Source organism: Miscanthus floridulus, chromosome 3 (genome assembly GCF_019320115.1).
Source record: "Miscanthus floridulus cultivar M001 chromosome 3, ASM1932011v1, whole genome shotgun sequence".
In the NCBI taxonomy this organism is placed as follows: domain Eukaryota; kingdom Viridiplantae; phylum Streptophyta; class Magnoliopsida; order Poales; family Poaceae; genus Miscanthus; species Miscanthus floridulus.
Window position 1 is genome coordinate 133,661,416 of NC_089582.1, and position 25,102 is coordinate 133,686,517.

General features: G+C 45.1%; 1 protein-coding gene across 1 annotated transcript in view; it reads right to left on the bottom strand.

Moving 5' to 3' along the window:
* LOC136544473 (fasciclin-like arabinogalactan protein 11) overlaps nt 1–25,102 on the bottom strand; it is a 38,153-nt gene that overhangs the window by 1,020 nt on the left and 12,031 nt on the right. The window lies entirely within an intron of this gene.

A 25,102-nucleotide genomic window follows, 5' to 3' on the forward strand; every position in this document is an offset into this window, starting at 1 on the left:
CACACCCCCCCCCCCCCCCCCCACCCCCAATCGTTCAGAGAACGTTCTGCCGATTCCTTGTGCTTGATTGTATGCACTCGTATTTAAAATTAATCCATGTGATGGAAAAGATTGATTTGAAAATTAGTTAATTTTTAATCTCAGTGTATTTCAACATATGTGGAGTAAAATAAATACGAGTACCTTTAAAAGTTCGCATGGATTAGACAAGGAATCTATGGACCAGATTCTGAGTTCCATTAGGGCAGTCTCAATAGAAGAAACTGATGTGGTTTCCATAGCACAAGAAATCATCTATAAAAACTACCTTCCACAGTGGAGGTGTCTTTATGTAATAATTATTTTCTCTTTCTCTCTCCCAACTCTATCTTCTTCCTCCAATGGGAGTGTGGCACGAGCCCCCTGAAAACTGGTGATTTCTTTCCAATGCGATTTCATGGTTTCTTGGTGCATTGGGTCAAGAGAAGACCTGATTTCTTCATGATGAAACAATTTCTAGGATTTTTGCTCTCTTTCTTCATTAATTACGTTTTCATGTCAGCATTTTGCCTACGTGGCAAGTCATTTAATAAGGATAGAAACCATCATCAATACACCATTGGGACTGTCCTTATATATGCCTTTGGTAACATGCAATTCTTCCTTGACCCTTTCTTATGACAATTTCTTGGCATTGGCAATGCCCTGGGAACTCTTATTTCCACCACAACAAACAGTGGAAATGCTGTAGACTTTATCATGTGCATCGGACTACCGAAGACATTGGATAATTTTTCCCCTTGAGATGTACGGCCCGTTCGCTTCGCTGAAAAGCCTGGCTGAAAAATATTGTTCGCTGATTTGTTGTGAGAGAAAAACATTATACTATAACTGATAAGTTCAAGCGAACATGACCTATGTTTCGGTGTTTCCTGAGATATTTTCTGGTCATGCAAATCATGAGGCTATTACTAACTGGAGGGTTCACGCTTATCCTCAGGAGACGTGGTAGGAAAAAGAAATATAAATCCTAGATATATTTTCATAATAATTCGAAAATGTAGCCTTTAATTTACACCATGTGCTGGGTGGGTGGGTATTTGGGGGGGTTCTTTTTTTGTCGACTAGATATATGCCCGTGCGTTGCACGGGACCATAGTTTTTTTTGTCCATGTCTATGGTGCCAAAGAGATAATTTTTAAGAGCACCTATTAACCTATGTTGTTGCATAACCATAGCTGCAAGCATTGCTCCTTGATGAAAACGAGGCACGGTTCGTCATGTCTCCCGCATATGAGCCACATAATAGGATTAGCCTATGGAAAATGGAGCATTGATGATAGACCGTTCCACTGTGGCCGTGCCCTGCACCAGGATCATCTCTACAAGATTGTAGTGTCTGCGTTTTTGTCTTTGATCACCAATACGCGAACCTTTTGAGAAAATTGAATATTTGCCACTGCTAACAGTAGCTTCGCAAAACTGTCATCGCTTATAAAACTGTCGTCGCTATTATTGATTTCCCCTCTCGCATTCCTGCCATTGCACCTGTTTTTCTTATTTTCTTTTCTATTTTCCTTATTTTCTTTTTTTCCTTATTTTTTTCTATACGTACGTCACTGGAGTTTGAAAGGTCGCGTGGGGCTCGGCCGTTTTTTTTCTACAGAAGGACTCGGTGTTTTTTAAAGGACGGTGTGACGGGGTTATAAGACGATACTAATGCTTGTTTTTCTTCAGGTTATTTGGTTAGTCAGTTCGGTTTGCAGTTAAAACCGAAGCTGTGACCGACCAGTGAAATTCATAGATATGAAAACTGAACCAAAACAAAACGGTTTGATTTTTATTCTTTCAGCTATAATGTACCCACCCAGAAGTTGTATGCCCACTTACCAGCTCACTCATATAGGGCATGTTTGCTTGAATTTATCAGCCGGCTTATCAGCTAAAATTTACAGTATTTTTCTCTCACAACAAAATAGCTTCAGCCGGCTTATCAGTCGGCTTTAATACCAGCCGAACAGGGCGGTAGTTGGTCCATCAGTGATCTATCTCTTTTTCTTATAAAATTTCTTGGTCTCTGTGCATGAGCTGGTTGTAGACTTAGAGCCTACATCTCTTCTCGTTCCTCCTCTCTTTGCTCCACCTCAGTCTAAAGCCTACTAACTAACAGCTCCTTATTATATTTGCTCTAAGTGTAGAAGGCTAGATGACTTTTGCTATGAGATGAAGGGAATACAAGTTGTAGTTGCAGATGGCAACAAGTTGCATGATAAGATAGGAGTGTGCCAATCACATAATCATATTGTTTGAGATGTTTGACATTTGTTGATCCTAAATTCAGAGTCACCAACAAATAACTAAGCGCCTACTCTGGGCATTGTTAGATTTCATACCGATCGGCATCGCGAGCTACAGATGTTACCTGGGTTTTGTATAAAGAAAAAAACAGTTACCGGGGTCAACTTACACGAACATATCTCATGGGCCAATGAAATGCAAGTCGCTTTTCCCTTATAACTTTTGAGTGCCGCACATAGAGAAAAGCCCAAGTCCGCGGTAGATTACGCGCAAGCCAGTCGTCACTAGGGGCACTAAGCATCCTGTTCGGTTCGGTGATTCTTTTGGACGTAATCCGATCACACTTCAATGACATCCCGTTACGTTCGTTTGTTTTTAGGAGCTCTGTTATCTGTTTCCCGATCCCCTCCTTTTTTTTTTACTGTAATGTAAAAGGTTTAGGCTGCGCTTCCAGCAATGGCGAGTTGGCGACAATACGATGACGCTGCTCCACCTCCTTCCGTCGTTTTTGTGCGAGTCTCATGCCTTCTGGCTCCGAGCTCGACGGCGGCGCCCCTGCGGTCGCCATTGGTTACCTGTCGTTGGTATCAGGGATGAAGCTAGGAAAAAATTTAGGTGGAGCTAAACAACAGCAATTAGCAAGAAAAGAGGTTCAGTAAATCTCAGCCCCTCCTACCTGTACATCTATAGCTGAAATTTTAGACGACGACTCTACGGGGCTTCGTTTGCTCGCGAGCGGTAGGGGGGGGCTGGAGCCCCCTAGCCCCACCGCTGGCTCCGTGCCTGGTTGGTATCCTCAAGATCGACAGCGCGTATGGGAGAACTTCACCACTGTCACTCTCTTCACTCTTCACTCTTCACTCTTCACTCTTCACTCTTCAGTGGTGACACTACCATCGGTGGCATCCCGGCTCACTACGGTTGCACCTGCACGGGACCACGCCACCACGGCGAGTCCGCGGCGTCACAGGCTCTCCGATGGCGCCACCACCGTTGGCGGCATCTCGGTCGAGTCTGCGGCGTCACATGACATGAGTGACGAAGGCTGAAGGTGGCAACTGACAAGGTGTTCGGTCGCGGTCGAATCGTGCGCTGGTTTTGCCGCTGCTGGGAGCGCGGATGTCGTGGTCGCTGTCCGGCTCAACATGGCAGTAGTAACAAATATCGTTACACGACGAAACCAAATGATTTACGGGATCGCCTATGCCGTAGCTTAGCTAGTTCCCTCGTGATGGGATCGTCTATGCCGTAGCTGGTTCCCTCTTGATCTGTTCCTTTTTTTCTTCATCATCGACTGAAGTATTCCTACTAAACAACACCAAATGATTGATGTACCCTAGCTCATGCTACATGTCCCAATCAGAGTAGCTGCCATCGTCCCCCGAGCTCCAATTCAGCTTCCGGCCGTCCGGCAAGCATAAACCTTGAAAATTGGTTGTAGCCTGCAAAGGGCAGACGCGTTTAATTCGTCCAAAGCATGTTCAAGTACCGTGGGGCGCGGGTAGTCATTAGTCAAGTCTCAGGCAGTTGTTCGGGCAGTCAACATCTGAAGCGCGTCTGCAGATGCTGGGCGTGGCGTCATCCTGCTGTTTCTGAATCCTCCTCTTCCTCCATATTCCTCACCAGCAGCAGGACAGGTACAGCTTGCCGTGGCGAATTCCGTGTGTGAATGTGATCTCCACTTCTACATTTACCCTGCAAAACATGTGCTACCGTGCACTAATAAGAATAAGAAACCACTAATCCCCATGCTCCCAGCTAGTAATGGGCGCCGCGCTCCTCCAATGGGGAGACGAGCGACGTGATCTGGCTACAGGAATCTCAGTGGGGGCATGTGGCCAGCCGCCAGCCACGCTCACGATCACCACGGTCCACGGTGTGTTTTTCACCTCCTGTGCCGCGGTAAGTGAGCACTGAGCAGAGCAGAGCACGCCGGCCCGTTGAAAAAGCGGGACGCCTGTCGCTGGACACTTCCATTTGGGACGTTACTCGCCATCGGATTCCATTCCACCCATCCAGTCATCCACTGGAGACGTTTCGCTATGAACATGGCCATGACTTGCAGGAAAGGGCGCTTTGACGGACAGCAGCGGAAAAGAAGCCCTCGAACTGGTGCCGGTAGCACGTCGCACTCCACGGTCTATCCGGTGCGCCCCTACTGCTGACGCAGAGAAAATACTACTAGCCAAATCAAACATTCCGGCCTCAGACGGTTGCAGAACGTATTATTATTGCTGATAGTTTTACCGGTGAAGAAGAAGAAGAAGAAACACATGCCGAACCGAGGTGCAGCGCAGGTGCGACGCTCCGGCAGAATAAAATTGTGGGCGTGCGTGCGTGACGGCAGCACGCAGAAGCATCGCGCACCTCAACGGGAGGAGCTCATCAGCCCGGCGCCTTTTCATTATGTGCGCGCCACTGATTAGTTGAGGTCCACCCGGGTACTCGACGGGCGATCCAGCCGATTTTTTTTTGCCTTTTTTTAAAAAAAAATCATAAATGTGCCCGTGCATGTATGATTTTAAAATCTGGACCCTTAGCTCGGCGTCGGAGTAATTGACGCCGAGCTTACACGTCTCGACGCTATAGATTTTGACGCCTAGGTCTTGGGCTCGGCGGGGACGTGGCGGTGACTTGGCAGTCAACTTGGCTCCATAGATCTTAGCGCCGAGCTTGACGCCGTAGATCTTGACGTTGAGCTTGGCGCCGGGGTTATTGGCGCCGAGAACAGCGTCAAGATCTATGGCGCCGAGATGGTGTTTTAACCCGACGCCCAACCTTCCTGTCCGAGCCTTCTTCCTCTTCTTTCTCCCCCCTCTCGGGGTTTTCTCTCTCCACTTCGTCCTACCTCACGAATCGACATATTGAACCTTGGAAACTTTGATTTGATCTGTAGATCTTCGAGAGCAAGGTATCCTCGCTCCCTCCTAGTTTTTTTAAATCGATTCGGTATATATTAGTCGAATTTTTCAACTTAAGAATCATCATTACTTAGGGTTTCATGCAATTTTAATATTTATATTATACAACCGTAGGATGCTAAGGCGTGGAAAAGCTACCAAACCAAGGTAACCTCAGCGCACGTTGTTATGATATGGGTTCATTGTTGTGGAACAAATGAGAAACCCTAGGTGTAGGGTTTAATGTTAATTGCTTTTAGTTCCTAGAACGAAAATGGCTAAATTGTAGTTATAGCCGGATGACCGGAAATGCCTTCGACCCATTGCCTCTGTCTAGTGGTGTTCCAGTGCCCATGTACTTTTTGCGATGATCCTTGCAAGGTAGCCAAGTCCGATGAAGAGGACACGTATAGACACAGGTATTGGATGTGTTCCAATTTTGCATTTGAGCCAACACTTCGTCGGCGCCGTATTAACAAGATGGTGAGAAATTGATGTTGTGTAATAATTATTTTATGTCATATGACATCTTGCATGATTTTTTTTGTTTTACAACAATTGCATTTGTTGCGGACTCCTCCACTGCTCTGTGATTTTGAGCAGTGGATCGACACTGAGATCAAACCTGAAGACAAGGAATGGATGCAGAAACTGTTGCGGTGGGAGACAGAGGACAAGGAGATGATGGAGAAGAGATGCGGAGAGGATGCTGCAAAAAAGGAGCACATGGAAGAGGAGGAAAGGAGGCGTGTTGCTGCGTACAGGGAGAAGAAGCTTGAGCATGCACGCCGAGCGAAAGCAGCGATGGAGGAGAATCCCGATGCCCCGAGGAAGAGAAAGTGGTCTCGTTGCACTCAGTAGTCTCCATTACTTGCTAGTTCTATGGTTTATTCATGAATAATGTTGTCTACTGTTGAACTTTTCATTGTGTTTTCATGTAATGCACTTTAAGTATAGGCATGCTTAGGTCATGTACTGCGTTATTTAGTTTGTCGGCACGTACTTCAAGTATTATTGTGTTGTTTAATGTGTCATAGTATTGGACTTTTCATTATGTAGTTGTTTTCATTATTTATGGTCATAATATTCAGTTTAATATTGCGGCGTAGTGAAATGTGATCACGTGCTGCAAACAAAACCTAACGTGGTAGGGCATTATATAATTCAACACACAAAACACATGAAATGGCATGTGAGAACATGTACCGAACTAGAGTACATAGGTCCTAAACTAAACCTAACATGCCTTAGATAATCGAAGCGAACAACAAGCACAACAAATGACATGTGAGAACATGTACCAAACAAAATCATAGTTCCTTCGACTAAATCTAACATGCTGAAAGCATCTAGGCCCCTAGTTGGATTTCGGTGATTAATGTCAATACAAAGTTACTATGACTAACGTGTGTTTTGCAGAGGCAATTAAGTTAGGTCATGGTAATGGAGATCGATTGGGCAATCGAGGTTGTCATGCCCCTACGATGGAAATCGTTTCGGTTTTCAAAGGACGGACGACAAGGTTAAGGACAACTAGTTCTAAGTGTCAATTGGAGTTGGAGAGACACTTAGAGTAGTTTAGGACTTTGTTTTTCCTTTGGCCGTACTATGAAGGGGGGTATGAACGGGTAGCTTGACCTAGTTGAGTCTAGTGAGTTAGGTGTGGTGCACACTTGTTAAAACTAGCTCTAGGTAGCTCCTATGAATGCCTAAGATCCTTTGGAGCAAACTTCATTCACATATGTTCGAAAGTTGGAAGTGAATGGAGGGTCAAACACTGACCGGACGCTGGCTCCGGTGCAACCGGACGCTGGCCGCAGGGTCCGGTCAGTTCATTTGACTGAGGTGAACAAGTCTGGTGTGACCGGACGCTGGAAGGTCATGTGACCGGACGCTGAGGGCCAGCGTCCGGTCGACTCCAGTAAGGGTCCAGACTTGGGAAAGAGTGACCGGACGCGTCCGGTCAGTGCTGACCGGACCCTGAGGGTTCAGCGTCCGGTCGAGTCCAGTAAGGTTCCAGTAAGGGTTTTATGCGACCGGACGCGTCCGGTCAGTGCTGACCGGACCCTGCCAGCGTCCGGTCGACTCTTTAATACTGGTTCGCGGGTTGAACTGACCGGAGCGTCCGGTCATCACGATCGGAGCGTCCGGTCGTCCCGCAGAAGCTCATAACGGTTCGTTTTTCAGGCTGGCTTATAAATAGAAGGTCCACTCGTGAGTGGAGTATCTTTTGCTCATTCCAACAGCTGAGAAACACGTTTGTGAGTGCCAAGAAGAGCAAGGTCCTAGTGAGGTGTTTGTGATTTGAGAATCCAAGAGAGTAGCCTCACTAGCAAATCAAGAGTAGCAAAAGTGTGCATCCATCTTCTCATTAGGCTTCGCGTGGTCAAGTGAGAGTTCGTGCTTGTTACTCTTGGTGATCGCCATCACCTAGACGGCTTGGTGGTGATTGGGAGTTTGGTGTTCACCCGGCGGAGCTTGTGGGTGACCCAACTCAAGTTGTGAGCGGCTTTGGGTGATTCGCCGCGACGGAGTGTCGAAGAATCAACCCGTAAAGAGCACTTGATCCTTGCGCGGATCAAGGGGGAGCTACACCCTTGCGCGGGTGCTCCAACGAGGACTAGTGGGGAGTGGCGACTCTCCGATACCTCGGCAAAACATCGCCGCGTTCCTTTCTCTCTCTATTTACTTTGAGCACTTACTTTGAGCATTTACTTTGAGCAATTCAATACTTGTTTTTACATCCATAGAATTGCTTGCTAGAGTAAGTTTGGAACTTAGGTTGCGAGGTTGTTGTGCATTAGTTTGATATAAACACTTTTCTAGGCACAAGGGGTTAATTGGGCTATCCGTAGGATTTGATTATTGCAAGAGAAATTTAGAATTAGCCCAATTCACCCCCCCTCTTGGGCATCTTGATCCTTTCAATTGGTATCAGAGCCTCGTGCTCACGTTTTTAAGCTTAATCGCTTAGAGCAAGATGTCTCACGGGGATGGACCTCCTCCTATCTTTGAGGGAGATGATTTTCCATATTGGAAAATCCGCATGGAGGCATACTTAGAAGCTCTAGATGTTGGAATTCTTAGAGCCGCCTCTCAAGGGTTCCCCGCACCTAGGAATGCCGCACAACTTCAAGGCGATGAAGTGAATTATGAGAAATGGAATGCAAAGGCTCGCAACACCATTTTTAGAGGCCTTTGCAAAGAGGTGTTCAATCGTGTAAGGAACCACAAAGACGCCCATGCTCTATGGTCGGACGTTTGTGCGCTCCATGAGGGAACCAAGAGTGAGCGTGAGGAACGCTATCATCTTGTGATTAAAAAGCTAAATTCTTTTGAGATGTTTCCCAAAGAAAGTGCTAATGAGATGTATTCTCGATTAAATGTTCTTGTAGAGGAAGTCAATGGGCTTGGACTTACTCAAATGTCACCATCCGATGTTGTGAGAAAAATCTTGAGTGTCCTCCCCATTGATAAATATGGGCACATTGTGACCGTGCTACATCAAGGTGATCTTTCCGCCGCTACACCGACACAAATCTTGGGAAAGATCAATGCTCATGAGATGTACATGCACATCACACCACAAGATGGCTCATCCTCTACAAAGAAGAAAGAGAAGGACTTAGCATTCAAAGCTAGCCAAGACAAGGGCAAAGCAAGACTTGAGTATGAGAGCTCAAGTGATGAAGATGATGAAGAAAGCCTTGCCCTCATGGTGAAGAAGACCACCAAGATGCTAAAAAGGCTAAACAAGAGTGGCATCAAGTTTGATGGCAAGAAGAAGAAGTTCTTCACTAGCTCAAGAAGAAAGCCAATCTCCGAGATGGATTGCTACAATTGTGGCGAACTTGGTCATCTAGCTCATCAATGCACAAAGCCCAAGAAAGACAAGTTCAAGAACAAGGGCAAGAAAGATGATTCAAGTGATGAAGATGAAAAGAAGAAGAACAAGCCATACAAGAAGAGAGATGGCAAAAAGAGGGAGTTCTACAAGAAGAAGAAGAGTGGCAAGGCCTATATTGTCGGTGATTGGCTCACGGACATTGATTCATCAAGTGGATCATCCGATGATGATAGTGACGATGAAAAGGTGGCCGCCATTGCTATTGATCTTGCATCTTCACCACCACCATCGCCATCATCCTCTACACACCTATGCCTTATGGCCAAAGGTGAACGCAAGGTAACTAAGAGTGATGATAGTAGTGATGATGAACATGCTAGTGATGATGATAGTGATAGCGATGATGATGACTCACCTACATTATGATGATCTTGTCAAAATACTAAGAAAATATACTAAGATCATTAGAAAGAGTAGAGCTACAAATGAAAAACTTGATGCTAAAAATGATTCACTCTTAGCTAAGTGTGATACATTAGAAAAGGCTAATGATGAGCTCAAAGAAACAAATGATTCTATATCATCCAAACTCAAGGAGCTCAAATCTTCTAAGAAAGAGCTTAAAGATAAAAATGATAAACTTGAGTGGGTGCACAATGAGCTTATCACTAGTCACAATAAGCTAAAAGATGAATATGCAACTCTAAAGATCAATTATGATACCCTTATTATTGCACAAGAATTCTTACCAAATGAGCCACATGATGCTACTAACCATGTTGTTAAGATTGATATAGCTACCTCATGTGATGATTTAATTGATGAAAGCATTGAGCATGGATCTAGTAGCAAGGGCAAGCAAGTGGTTGAGTGCAATGACTATGATGAGTTTGTCAAGCTCAAGAGTGACAATGAGAAGCTCATGAAAGATCTTGAAGAGATGAAAAGTCACAACACCATTGTGCTAGAAACTCTTGATCATGACAAAGAGGTGATCCTTGAGAATGAGAAGCTAAAAGAAGAAATCAAGAAACTCAAGGAGGAGAAGAACAATGATATTCTCAAGGAAGAGAATAAGAAGCTCAAGATGGAGAAAGAGCATCTCAAGGTGGGATTGAGCAAGTTTGCTAGAGGCAAGCATCTCCAAAGTGAGCTACTCATGAATACCGTCATGAAGATGGATAGAAGTGGCATTGGATATATGGCAAGTGTAGAGAAGAAGAAGGCTCAAGCTCAACACCAACAATCAAAGCCAAAGCCAAAGCCAAAGAGATGTTTTGAGTGTGGACAAGAAGGCCACTTTGCTCATGAGTGTCAAACTCCACCACCACAACCCTTGCCCAAGCATGCTAGACCCTTTGCTTTCAATGCTCACTACATGCTTAGAAAAGATTCGAGTGGAAAGATGAAAGTCATGTTCTTAGGTCCCCCCAACAAGAGTAGGCCTAAGAAAATTTGGGTGGCTAAGTCACTTGTTGAGAAGGTGAAGGGCCCTCAACAAGCTTGGATCCCTAAAGCTTGAATCTCTTGTGTGTAGGTGAACTACAAGACCGGTGGAAGTCATTGGGTTATTGATAGTGGTTGCACTCAACATATGACCGGTGATCCTCGTATGTTCACCTCACTAGATGAAGAGGTAGATGGTCAAGAGAAAATAACATTTGGAGATAACTCAAAGGGCAAGGTCAAAGGATTGGGCAAAGTGGCAATATCAAATGATCATTCCATCTCCAATGTGCTCTATGTTGCTTCATTGAGCTTCAACTTGCTATCCGTTGGGCAATTGTGTGATCTTGGCTTTCAATGCTTATTCACCGAGAAGGAGGTTGTTGTATCCAAGGTAGATGACAAGCAAGTGATATTCAATGGATTTAGATACAACAACTTATATCTAGTTGACTTCACCTCCGAAGATGCAAACTTGAAGACTTGCCTATTCACCAAAACAACACTTGGGTGGCTATGGCATAGAAGACTTGCTCATGTTGGGATGAGCTCACTCAAGAAGCTTATGAAGAATGATTTGGTGAGAGGATTGAAGGATGTGAAGTTTGAGAAGGACAAGCTTTGTAGTGCATGTCAAGCCGGCAAGCAAGTTGCAAACACTCATCCAACCAAAGCTTTCATGTCAACCACAAGAGTGCTAGAACTCCTACACATGGATTTATTTGGACCAACAACATACAAGAGTTTGGGAGGAAATCTCTATTGTCTTGTGATTGTGGATGACTATTCAAGATATACATGGGTGTTCTTCCTTCATGACAAATCCGAAGTTGCATCTTGTTTCAAGAAGTTTGCCAAGAGAGCTCAAAATGAATTTGAAGTGAAGCTCAAGAAGATAAGAAGTGACAATGGCAAAGAGTTTGACAACACAAACATAGAAGCTTATTGTGATGAAGTTGGAATCAAACATGAAGTCTCCGCAACCTATACTCCTCAACAAAATGGTGTAGTTGAGAGGAAGAACCGGACTTTGATCACTCTTGCAAGGACAATGCTAGATGAGTACAACACCCCCGAAGCTCTATGGGCGGAAGCAATCAACACCGCATGTTATGCATCCAACCGCCTATTTCTTCAAAAGTTCCTTGTCAAGACACCATATGAGTTGCTCAATGGGAAGAAGCCGGACGTCTCCTTCTTTAGGGTGTTTGGTTGCAAGTGCTACATCTACAAGAAGCGGCAACACCTAGGGAAGTTTCAAAGGCGTTGTGATATAGGTTTTCTTGTTGGTTACTCATTGAAGTCCAAAGCATATAGAGTATTTAATCATGCCACCGGCTTGGTTGAAGAAACATATGATGTGGAATTTGATGAATCTAACGGCTCCCAAGGAGCACATGAGAATCTTGATGATGTAGGTGATGAACCATTGAGGGAGGCTATGAAGAATATTCCGGTGGGAGACATCAAGCCAAAAGATGATGAAGATGATGTACAAGTCATTAACCAACCTTCTTCATCAAATGTACCACAAGATGGTGAAAAAGTTGGGAGAGTAGAAAATGAAGATACTCATATCTCCCATGAGCAAATGGTGGTACAAGCACAAGATGTTGATGCTCCACAACCTCCTCCTCAAGTGGTCAATAGAAGAAATACACCTCTCCTACAAGATCATCCACAAGATCTCATCATAGGGAGTCCAACAAAGGGGGTGATGACTCGATCTCAAAAACTTACCTCATTTATTGCTCATCACTCTTTTGTCTCTTGCTATGAGCCTACCAAGGTAGAAGAAGCTCTCAAAGATCCGGATTGGATCAATGCCATGCATGAAGAGTTGAACAACTTCACTCGCAATGAAGTTTGGAATCTTGAAGAGCGACCAAAAGGTGCAAGAGTCATTGGAACGAAGTGGGTGTTCCGCAACAAGCAAGATGATCAAGGTGTTGTTGTGAGGAACAAGGCAAGACTAGTAGCAAAGGGGTTCTCTCAAGTTGAAGGTTTAGATTTTGGAGAAACCTTTGCACCGGTTGCAAGATTAGAAGCCATCCGTATCCTTCTTGCATATGCATCACATCATGAAATGAAACTATATCAAATGGATGTGAAAAGTGCATTCTTAAATGGCTTTATTAATGAACTAGTCTATGTTGATCAACCTCCCTGGGTTTGAAGACCCTAGATATCCTAATCATGTTTATAGGTTGTCCAAGGCACTATATGGGCTTAAGCAAGCCCCAAGAGCTTGGTATGAGCGCCTTCGGGATTTCCTTATTGAGAAGGGCTTCACCATTGGGAAGGTTCGACACCACACTATTCACCAAGAAGCTTGATGGGCATATCTTCATTTGTCAAGTATATGTTGATGATATCATCTTTGGATCATCAAATGAAGACTCATGCAAAGAATTTGGTGAATTGATGTCTAAGGAGTTCGAGATGTCAATGATTGGTGAGCTTACATTCTTTCTTGGTTTTCAAGTCAAGCAAATGAAAGAAGGCATCTTCATCTCTCAAGAGAAATACACAAAAGATCTTCTCAAGAGATTCAAGATGGATGAATGTAAGCCAATCAAGACCCCAATGCCTACCAATGGACATCTCGACCTAGATGAGGGAGGTAACTCGGTTGATCAAACTCTCTACCGTTCTATGATTGGTAGCTTGTTATATTTAACCGCATCTAGGCCCGACATCATGTTTAGTGTGTGTATGTGTGCTAGATTTCAAGCTAGTCCTAAGGAAACACATTTAATTGCCGTAAAAAGAATCCTTAGGTATCTTAAGCACACACCAAGCATTGGCCTTTGGTATCCCAAAGGAGCTTTATTTGAATTAATTGGCTATTCCGATTCGGACTACGCCGGATGCAAAGTTGATAGAAAGAGCACATCCGGAGGGTGCCATTTGCTTGGTAGATCACTTGTGTCTTGGTCCTCCAAGAAACAAAATAGTGTGGCTTTGTCCACCGCCGAAGCGGAATACATTGCCGCGGGTGCTTGTTGTGCACAAATATTATACATGAAACAAACTTTACTAGACTATGGAGTAGTTCTAGAGAAAGTACCTCTTTTGTGCGACAATGAAAGTGCGGTAAAACTTGCAAATAATCCGGTTCAACACTCTCGCACCAAGCATATAGATATCCGCCATCACTTTCTAAGAGATCATGTAGCTAAAAATGATATATCACTAGAAGGTGTAAGATCCGAAGATCAATTAGCGGATATCTTCACTAAACCGCTAGATGAGGCTACATTTTGTAGATTGCGGAACGAGCTCAATGTACTTGATTTTAGTAACTTCACTAAAAATTGAGCTTGTGTTGTCCCTTGCATTCATTGTAATATACAACATGTTTAATTTGTGGCAATGCATATAGAGCTTGTCTAACATGGTTAAGATAACCGCCGAAAAGCGTGTGAAGAAGCTTAACCTTGGATCAAACTTGACAAGCAACTAGATTTACTTACAAGTATTACATATGCATGAATGTTGTTTTGTCGTTTTGTTCCATTTGCCCTCTTGTTGCCTATTTTCTTAAAAAGAATTATAGCCTAAGGCAAAATATTTTGAAAAATATGAGGGTTTGAGAGAGGTCACTCACATCAGTCCCAATTGGTGTTTATTTGGATCTTATTCAAGTTGGGACTTGATTGGGAACAGGCAGCGCGAAGGAAGGTTGAAGGTTTGCTGGAAAAGGTGCACCGGACGCTGCACCGGACGCTGCTGTCCAGCGTCCGGTCAGTTCACAGGAGGTGAACTGCTGTTGAAGGAGTGACCGGACGCTGCGTCTGTGCGTCCGGTCAGGAAGGGTTCAGCGTCCGGTCGATCGGAGGAAGATCAAGTTGTTCTGACCGGACCCTGCCTGCGTCCGATCATGGACCACCGGACGCGTCCGGTCGCGATTTCAGAGGATTTGGACCTCTCTGGAATCGACCGGACGCTGGGTGGTAGCGTCCGGTCGCTACCACCGGAGCGTCCGTTCAGTGGATCTCGCGCGACTTCAGGTCTCTTTTCCCTGTTTCCTTTTCTGTCATGATTTGGGGGATTATTTATCCGGACCTTCGGTTCTTCTTCCTTGACCTAACCAGCGCCGCCGTGACCTAACCCAAGCCGCCGCCGTAGCCTAGCCGCGCACCACTTGCTCCGGTCACCTCGCGCCCACGCCGTCGTGCCCCTGCCTAGCCGCGCCGCCGCAGCCTCCTCGAGCCCGCAGCCGAGCCTCACGCCCCGGCCTCGCATGCCACCGAGCCCCGCGCCAGCTCATCTCAGAGCACCGCCGTCCCGCGCGCCACCACGCCTGCTCAGCACCTCGCCGGCCTCCTCGCGCCCAAGCTCCGCCGGTCAATCGTTGCCAAGGCTGCCGGTCTTCGCCAAGTGCTCTTGCCCTTTCCTCCCATTGATTGGTATGGCAAGTTTTGTGTTTCAATCTTGATCTACAATAGTGACCTAGATCGATTTGAAGTCTCTGATTCACCATTACATTCAGGACTTTCACCCTAACCCTAGCCTGGTTCCGAGGATCCCCCGCGTGACATCTTATCTCTTCTCATTTCGCTGATCGTCAGGTAGAAAGCCATTCGATTCAATTTCGCATCTACATTGCTTTCTCTGCTAGGGTTTTGCATCTATTAGACATATGGTATTTATTTGTATATCTATCTATTCTATCGTGCAGCGAGTCGGTTCCGTTGTGTTTCGTCTGGCAGTTGGCAGTCAACTCGGAGCCAAGCTCGCGAGTAAGGATCGAGGCCAAGCCTCGAAAGCGGCAGTTTGACAGTTGATCTTCATCAGCGACAGTTCACCATCTTGTCAGTTCAGATGGCTCGCACCAAGAATGTTGGTGGTGGCCCAGGTGATGATGATCGGAGGCCCCCGCCTCGCCAGCCAGCCGGATCTAAGGGCAAGTCAACCAAGCAGCTGACATCCAAGAAGCGGAAGTACCCCGACGCAGAAACAGCGAGAGCAGCAGCTGTTGCAGAGGCCGCAGAGCGTGCCGAGAGAGGTGGTACCCGCAGCGGAGTTGTCATTGCAGATCAGCCAGTTTCACCCGCAGTCAGAGCTGCGATTGAGGAGGTTGAGCGTCGTCACGGTAGTCCAGCTGGGACTGCCACGTTTGCAGGACGACGGGTCGCCATTGAGGAGGGTCCGTCAGCACAGCAGCAGCCCCCACCAGCAGAGCCTCAGCCAGCCCAGGAGACTCAGGAGAGTCAGGAGACCGAGCCGGCACCTCAGCTACGCCGCTCGAGTCGTACCAGTGCTGCAGTTCCACCGAGGCCAGTTACACAGCGCAGGGGTTCACGCCCTCCGCCCAGACCACAGGGTCCGCCTCCAGTGGTTCACCTCGACTTGAGGGCCGCTACAGCCAGGCAGGTTCAGCAGCTGCGGTTTGTTGAGTTTGAGGTTTGGTTTCCTCCGAGGAGGGATGAGAGAGCAGCTGAGGGGTTCTACACGCCACTGCATGAGGATTTCTACAATGCATATCTTAACAGTGGGGCAGTGTTCAGATCACAGAGGGTCTGTCAGATAGAGTCCATTGTGGCAGCAGCCGGAGAGAGCATTCGGCAATACTTATCATATTTGCCAGGACTGACAGATTTGATTGGACGGACGGGCATATATGTACCATCTTGGGTCCGTCAGTTTTATGCCTCGCTCTACATTGATCCTCATCACAGATTCATTCACTTTGCTTTCAAAGGCAAAGACTACAGAGTGACTAGTGGCAGAGCCAGGGAGATACTGAGGCTACAGGAGCAGCCTGTAAAGATGCATGAGGTGTGCTATGGACATCAGGAGCCTCCCAGGCGTCCTCATGGAGGGCAGGTGCCCCCTACAGATTTAGTGCGGCATTGCTTCAAGGAGCCGTTTGGAGAGGGGTCGAGCAGGAACCCCTAGTGACTTGACTCCTACAGCGAGGATACTAGAGGCCATCATCAGGAGGACACTGCTTCCCAGGTTGGGATACAGGGAGGGCCTGACTCGCTTACAGCTCTGGCTTCTCAATGCCATCATGCAGATGACAGTGTTTGACATCTGGGACCTCCTTCTTTCAGAGATGGAGGATACTATAGCTGAGGGATTCAAGGGTCGCAGGCAGCTTCCCTATGCTCACTGGATCACGTTCCTCATCCGCAGGGTTGTGCTTGATAAGCCCCCTGGCATGATGGATGAGTATACAGGTGCCACTACAGAGTTCCCGGCTTACAACCTGTCACAGAGGATCAGACACTGCCACTCCTCAGGCACCCAGTCAGCCTAGTCGTCGCCCCGACGTGCCAGAGTCTGCAGCTCAGCAGGATGAGATCATCAGAGGGATTGCAGCCACTGAGGAGGAGGAGCTAGAGGCACAGCAGGAGGTGAGTGAGTACAGTGACAGCTCTGACGACGACTACCAGCCTATACCTCAGATGCCTCCACGCAGACACGATGCAGAGGCAGGTAGCTCCAGTTCTGCTCCACCTGCTCCACAGACAGACCCCGCTCTCATTGCTATTCTTGAGCGGATGCAGCAGGATCAGACACGACAGGCACAGGAGACAGCTGCAAACTTCGCACAGTTTCAGGCTCGACAGGACGAGTTCCAGCGTCAGCAGCAGCTCCTTCAGCACCAGCAGTTACTTATGCAGCAGCAGCTCATGGGATTCATGCAGCATGTAGTGACAGCTATTGGGGTCCCACTGCCACAGCCTTCGCCCCAGCTTGCACAGCCTCCTACCACTTCGACGACTCCAGCAGTACAGCCCATCGGGCTCCAGAGTCAGGGACAGCCTCCAGCTCAGTTTACTTCACCTCCTATACAGGTGTCCCAGTGGTTAGCTTCACCTGGTGTAGCCCCGCAGTTCACTCCTTATCACACGGGTTTCTCACCAGAGCAGTCTTCCTCGCTATTCGTGCCTGAGACGTCAGTTTCCAGGAGTCTTGGAGCATCCTTCAGCGAGTTGACCGGCATGCCTACTCCACCTCACATGCATACTGCCGGTCCATCTACAGCAGCTCCAGCTATCATGACTACTCAGAGGCTCCCCTCGTCTGTCGCCTCGTCAGATCCTACGACAGACATACTTGCAGCTTCACAGGCAGCACCAGCCCCAGCTCAGACCCAGACCGCTTCAGCGACACTTCCTGCTTCAGAGGGTCAGTCAGTTCAGAGCTCAGGGTCAGATGATGATGGCGCCCAGTTCCATCTTGCTCCACGTACTTCAGCGCCCGACTCGTCCGCTGCAGCCCCGCCGACCGACCCTTAGGTTTTGGTGTTTGACGCCAAAGGGGGAGAGGGTTTTGAGTATGTAGACTCAGGGGGAGCGAGCTTTAGGGGGAGCTAGTTATCTAGTATTAGCTTATTATATACATTTGGAGTTTTATTTGTGTGATACACTATTACTTATGCATTCGTGTGTTTACTTTCATGCATACTATTATATATATGTGATAGTGCTATCTACGTGGTTGTGATATTTGACATGTGTGACTTCTACTTTGCTTTATCTATATGTCATATCACTTGGGTAATGCTCATTTGCTATTGCTTCCGCGTTTATATTTCGAAGCAAATGAGCTTTGTTATTTGTACTCATGCTTAATTCATATCCTTTGAGTACATTGTGTTGGCTTGGGTCATATAAGCTTGACTAACTCTTTTGTTCTTATTGACAAAAGCTTATATGAACCAAGCCCGTCAAAAACCTCACTCCATAACATACTCGAGGTGGTATTGTCATCAATCACCAAAAAGGGGGAGATTGAAAGCATCTAGGCCCCTAGTTGGATTTCGGTGATTAATGTCAATACAAGTTACTATGACTAACGTGTGTTTTGCAGAGGCAATTAAGTTAGGTCATGGTAATGGAGATCGATTGGGCAATCGAGGTTGTCATGCCCCTACGATGGAAATCGTTTCGGTTTTCAAAGGACGGACGACAAGGTTAAGGATAACTAGTTCTAAGTGTCAATTGGAGTTGGAGAGACACTTAGAGTAGTTTAGGACTTTGTTTTTCCTTTGGCCGTACTATGAAGGGGGGTATGAACGGGTAGCTTGACCTAGTTGAGTCTAGTGAGTTAGGTGTGGTGCACACTTGTTAAAACTAGCTCTAGGTAGCTCCTATGAATGCCTAAGATCCTTTGGAGCAAACTTCATTCACATATGTTCGAAAGTTGGAAGTGAATGGAGGGTCAAACACTGACCGGACGCTGGCTCCGGTGCAACCGGACGCTGGCCGCAGGGTCCGGTCAGTTCATTTGACTGAGGTGAACAAGTCTGGTGTGACCGGACGCTGGAAGGTCATGTGACCGGACGCTGAGGGCCAGCGTCCGGTCGACTCCAGTAAGGGTCCAGACTTGGGAAAGAGTGACCGGACGCGTCCGGTCAGTGCTGACCGGACCCTGAGGGTTCAGCGTCCGGTCGAGTCCAGTAAGGTTCCAGTAAGGGTTTTATGCGACCGGACGCGTCCGGTCAGTGCTGACCGGACCCTGCCAGCGTCCGGTCGACTCTTTAATACTGGTTCGCGGGTTGAACTGACCGGAGCGTCCGGTCATCACGATCGGAGCGTCCGGTCGTCCCGCAGAAGCTCATAACGGTTCGTTTTTCAGGCTGGCTTATAAATAGAAGGTCCACTCGTGAGTGGAGTATCTTTTGCTCATTCCAACAGCTGAGAAACACGTTTGTGAGTGCCAAGAAGAGCAAGGTCCTAGTGAGGTGTTTGTGATTTGAGAATCCAAGAGAGTAGCCTCACTAGCAAATCAAGAGTAGCAAAAGTGTGCATCCATCTTCTCATTAGGCTTCGCGTGGTCAAGTGAGAGTTCAGTGCTTGTTACTCTTGGTGATCGCCATCACCTAGATGGCTTGGTGGTGATTGGGAGTTTGGTGTTCACCCGGCGGAGCTTGTGGGTGACCCAACTCAAGTTGTGAGCGGCTTTGGGTGATTCACCGCGACGGAGTGTCGAAGAATCAACCCGTAAAGAGCACTTGATCCTTGCGCGGATCAAGGGGGAGCTACACCCTTGCGCGGGTGCTCCAACGAGGACTAGTGGGGAGTGGCGACTCTCCGATACCTCGGCAAAACATCGCCGCGTTCCATTTCTCTCTCTATTTACTTTGAGCACTTACTTTGAGCAATTCAATACTTGTTTTTACATCCATAGAATTGCTTGCTAGAGTAAGTTTGGAACTTAGGTTGCGAGGTTGTTGTGCATTAGTTTGATATAAACACTTTTCTAGGCACAAGGGGTTAATTGGGCTATCCATAGGATTTGATTATTGCAAGAGAATTTAGAATTAGCCCAATTCACCCCCCCTCTTGGGCATCTTGATCCTTTCACATCCGACCAGGAATCGACCACCATGACCATGATATATGCCACCTTTTTTCACAAGGTGACATTTCACTCATCCACTCGATTGGCCGGCAGTTCCCTAATCGACCAACACCATGTTCGCTTGATCATATTAGCCATGCTTATCAGCCATGATACAGTGTTTTTCTATCACAACAAAACAGCATCAGCCGGCTTATAAGCCACAGAAATGATCAAACGAACAGGGTGCAAGAGGTCCAAGATCGAAGCCACATCACTAACGATGTCACCCCAGCTAGAGCACATGCAAATAAAGCTCAAAGATCAGGTGAAATGATTGTACCTATCACGCCAGCCCATGTGTCGTCACATCACAGCGTATCCTTGTCATCATCGCTTGGGTGGGTGTTAATCCAGCGCCATCACTCAGTTGTTCATGGGCATAATATGCCTGTCCCATACACACACTCTCTCACCATCAAACGGGTCTAAATGTTCAGTCAGAGCAGCCCCTTTATAGAGATGATAGGAATTCTAGAACCTCTAGTTGTAGATCAGTGGGTAAATGCATAACTTAGATAGGCTTGGTGATATACCTCGCCCTAGGGTAGTTGCGGCCATGGCATCATAGCAACGTGGCCACCGGTGTCGTAGTAGCGTAGGCGCGGTGGAGTCCTGAGGACGGCGATGCGTCTGGCGGTGCTTCCCATCACTACAGTGCGCCCGCGATCAGATGGGGCCTTCTAGGGTTTCTTTGGTGGGTTAGTGGCGGCGATGAACCTTGTATTGCATGCCTTGGCCCCCACCTTTTTCTTTACTTATAGCACTGTGTGATAGGGGCCCACCGACCCGTGGTCGGTTAAGCGTCCCCGATCAAGACATAGTCAAGGGGTCCGATTGGTCATTGGGCCAATCGTTGGAGATCAAACTAACATTCTCCCACTTGATCTCACCTTATGACTTAAACTTAACTTCCTTACTTTATCTTGTTCTTATTCCATCACAGATCAGTGCATAGAGCATGCCTCATTGTCATGGTCAGTTACCATTAGATTTAACAGCTATAATACACCTCTCTATTTTGAAATAGATACTCAACTAGGCCCTTAGTACCTAGAAATCATATGCTTTCATATAAACCTATGTCGACTGTGTGTTCTCTAAACGCACTGGGTGGTTAGCCTTTGGTAAGCGGATCCGCAAATACTTACTCGGTACTTATGTGCTCAATGCTTTCAAAATGATTCTAGATTTTCTCCTTTACAACATATACCTTAGTGTCAATATGTTTGGCATCACACTTGACTTGTTGTCTTAGGAGTTAACTTACTTTAAATGGTTGTTGCTGTTATCTATCATTTTTAAATTCAGGTACAAATTCCTTTAACCTCCTTTTGCCTGTTCCTTAAGCCTCATGATAAGCTATACTATGGTATGCATCACTGATGACACCACAACTATTTCTTTAGAGCTTTTCCACAATAATACTCCAACCGCAAGTGTTAACAACTGCTATGGATTTCACTACACATCTCGCCAAGACTAAACTTTTTGTACCCTCAACTATTCGAGAGTACTTATTCTTTCTTACTCTGCATGAGGCCTATGATACTTCTCAACTCAATTCCAGTGATCTATATCTGAACTGGACTTCTGCCAAAATATCTTGGATACATAAACTATGTCAGGGTAAGTTCTTACTTGTACTTGTACACACATCAAGCTTCCAACAGCTGAAGCATATGAAACCATATTCTTTTGATCGATCTCATATCAGTTCCTGGAACACTTAAAGTTCCCAAATCTATTACCCAACTATAGGAGCAGGTGTAGGTTTACTCGCATGCATACTTTATTTATTTAGAATCTTTTCTAAGTATGCCTTTGTGATAGTCCTAATACCCCATTTTTATCTATCTCGGTGAATTTTGATTCCAAGAACCAATGACGCTTCACCAAGATCATTCACATTGAAACTTGAGGACAAAACTTCGTCTTCTCCAATGACAGATTAACATCACTACTAGTGAGTAGAATGTCATCTATTCACAGGATGTGGAAAATGAATCTTCCATTCTTGAACTTCGCATAAACGCTACTGTCCTTCTCATTTTTTAAAACCCAAACTTTCTTATTGTTTCATCAACTTCAAACACTACTGTCTAGAGACTTACTTTTAATCCATAAATGGATTTTAAGAGGCGGCATCCCATATGTTCTTTTCTTCCATGACAAAACCTTTTGGGTTATGCCATGTAATCATTTTCATATAAATCCCCGTTGAGGAATGACGTCTTTACATCCATCTAATGTAACTCTAAATCGTGATGTGCCATTAACACCATTATAATTCTAAAAGAATTCTTATATAAGACTAGAGAGAAAACTCTCATTGTAATCTTTTCATTCTATTTGTGGAAAGCATATTGCCACAAGTCGTACTTTATATCTTTCTATATTCCCTTTGGAGTCATATTTTGTCTCATAGACCCATTAACAGCCTACTGTTTTAGCTTCATTAGGAATTACTTCTAAGTCCCAAACATCGTTGGTATTCATTGAATTCATTTCAACTTCCGTAGCTTCTTGCCATTTAAACGAGTAAACGCTTCTCATGGCTTCTTCAAATGATGTGGGATCACCCTTCATTTGAATTTCTTTACTAACATAGACTTCATAGTCATCAGAAAACTAGTTTACTAATTCTTTGAGACCTTCTAGGGCCTCAACTACTGACACTTTCATATGGGGTTGTTGTTGCTCTTCATTGTCAAGAGGCAATTGATTCTATTGGCCCTTATATCACAAGATCCTTATTTACATTATTCATATTCTTCGAAAAGCCAACAACAGGTGTTGTATAAGTCATACAACATCAATAGGTATTAAGTCTTCAAGTCTTAGGTCTCTACATACCATGCTCCCCAAGATCTTCCCATCTTATCTAAAGATAGTGTATCTTCAAATGTCCTATTTTGAGTTTAATCCGTTAAAACCTCATATGGCGCTTCAAGCACTACCTTAACATCTTTAAGGCTGACTATGCTATCTTCCTATCAGAACTTTAAAAGGTCTAGGAGTTTAGCTATTTCTCTGCTTAGGGGTATCATTATTGTGTCTGTTGTACTCCTCCAACAGTTTCATCTTAATTAATCTTTATCTCACTCTTAATGAAGAGTTTCTTTCTTAATTGATCTTAATATTCTCCCCCTCAAAATATGGCATGAACTTTACTGCCATAATTTCGAGAACTATTCAGAAAGCCTATAAACTAGGAGACATTTTTAACTTACTTTATTCACATGATTGTGTCATGTAAACAAAGTTATTTCTTGATCCATTTAGGAGTACACTTTCCTTAATTCACTTTAAGAACTCAATGAGGTCTTTCATTAGTAGTACTTTTGCAAGTCATGCTTGCATCTTTTTCTTATCCTTTGGTTAGTAGTATTGACCATGACGATGCATTTATATTGTGACATGGTCAATACTAGGATAGCATAAGAGCTACCCAAACTTCTCTCCCTATGCGGGATACAAAAACATATGAGTCATCACAAAATTTCTCCCGCCATGCAGGATGGACTAGCATAATTACTATGCTAAAACTTCTCCCCATACGGGATACATCTATACGAAAACTTAGTCATGACGACTAAAACATTCACTTATACTTCATTTTTTCAATTAAATCTCTCCATTGGTTCCAATTTAATCAGAAAATTAGTAAACTAACAAAAAACTGTCCTGAACTGGCTTGACTCAAGCCTTTCCATTCACATATCTTAGCATTACAGCCCGTTGGCATGCAGCCGAGTGATCTCGGTTAACATAAAACATATAATATGCTTCTATATCAATTCTACATCACCGTTGGGTAGAAAATAGAATTAATGCATAAAAACTCATAAATCAACTTGAAATTCATATAACTGCTCTAAAAATTAAATTCTCCCGCTGGTTCGAATTTAATTGGAAGATAATTAACATTACTACAGCAGAAATTTAATACTAAAATACATTCTTTTAGTTCAGGAACATTTCTTGGTCTTTATCTACTCTCTGGAAAATTGACCACGTTGATGTAAAATTTATCAGATATTTAAACTGCAAACTTAAATTCATTATAATATTGTCATCATCAACATTGGTCAGAAAATGACAATACCATAATCTTACATAAATAAAAATGGACTACTCCTCTAATTTAATTTTTTCCATTGGTTTCAATTTAATTAGAGGATAAACATAATCTTAGTTTACTAAATACAGCCGCTCTTTGAATTAAATTATCCTATTGGTTCGAATTTAATTAGAAGATAATAAACATTAAACTTTACAGCAGAAACATAAATATAATTGGTGAATTTTACCCATAGGAAAAAACTCCTCAAAACTAAATTTATTTGAGCCAATAATCAATTTCTAGGAAAAAAACTAAAGTCACTAGAAAAAGAAAAAGGGAAAAGTCTCAATTCTTCACTTTTTACTCAGCCCGACCACGGAGATGGCCTGGCCCAGCTCACGCGCTCGCCTGTGGAGCCCTCCTAGGCCGCAACCTGGGCCTGGGCTAGGAAAGCGGCCTCCCGCCTAGGCCAAATCCAGCACGGTGGATCTGCGTTGTTGATCTAGATTTGACTGTTGTGCGTTGATCTCGGGCGAACAACACCCAGCGCCGGACGACTCCCCCTTGAACCCTAACTCATTTGTGTTGATGAGGACATCACTCCTTTGGATGTACCTGCTCATCCTCCAACCATCATGCAAGGTCCAATGACCCGAGCTCGAATGCGTCAACTCAATTTAGAGGTGGGCTCGTTCTTAAGCGATCCTTTTCATACTTTTAAGAATAGACTACTACCTAATGATGTTATCTTGCTTAGGAACATTGGAGAGAGTCATGAGGGACTTAGAGAAAGAGGTGAAAGCAATGATGACCAGCAAGGACGTCCAACAGAAACCGGAGGCCCGGTCCAACATGATTTAGAGTCTGCCTCAGCCTCTAGGACCAGTCTACCTTAAACTGGTCACCCAGGACGCATTCGAACTCCATTTTCGATGATCCACATATGGTTGGAAAGATAATTTGATAAGAAAGCCAATCCAAGTGATCTTATATCAAAAGCTCTTCGGAATTCATAGGAATTATTGAAACAAGTCAGCATCCAGAATCAGTCTAGGTGCTGCATCACCGTATTTGGTCCAAAGTGTCGTGTATCGTCTTTGAGCCCATTAGAGGGGTGAGTCTAGGGTAGACGACAACCCTAAGACCTTTATATTCATACGCCACTACCATCATTGGGTTTTGGGTTTTGCTTAGATTAATCTATCA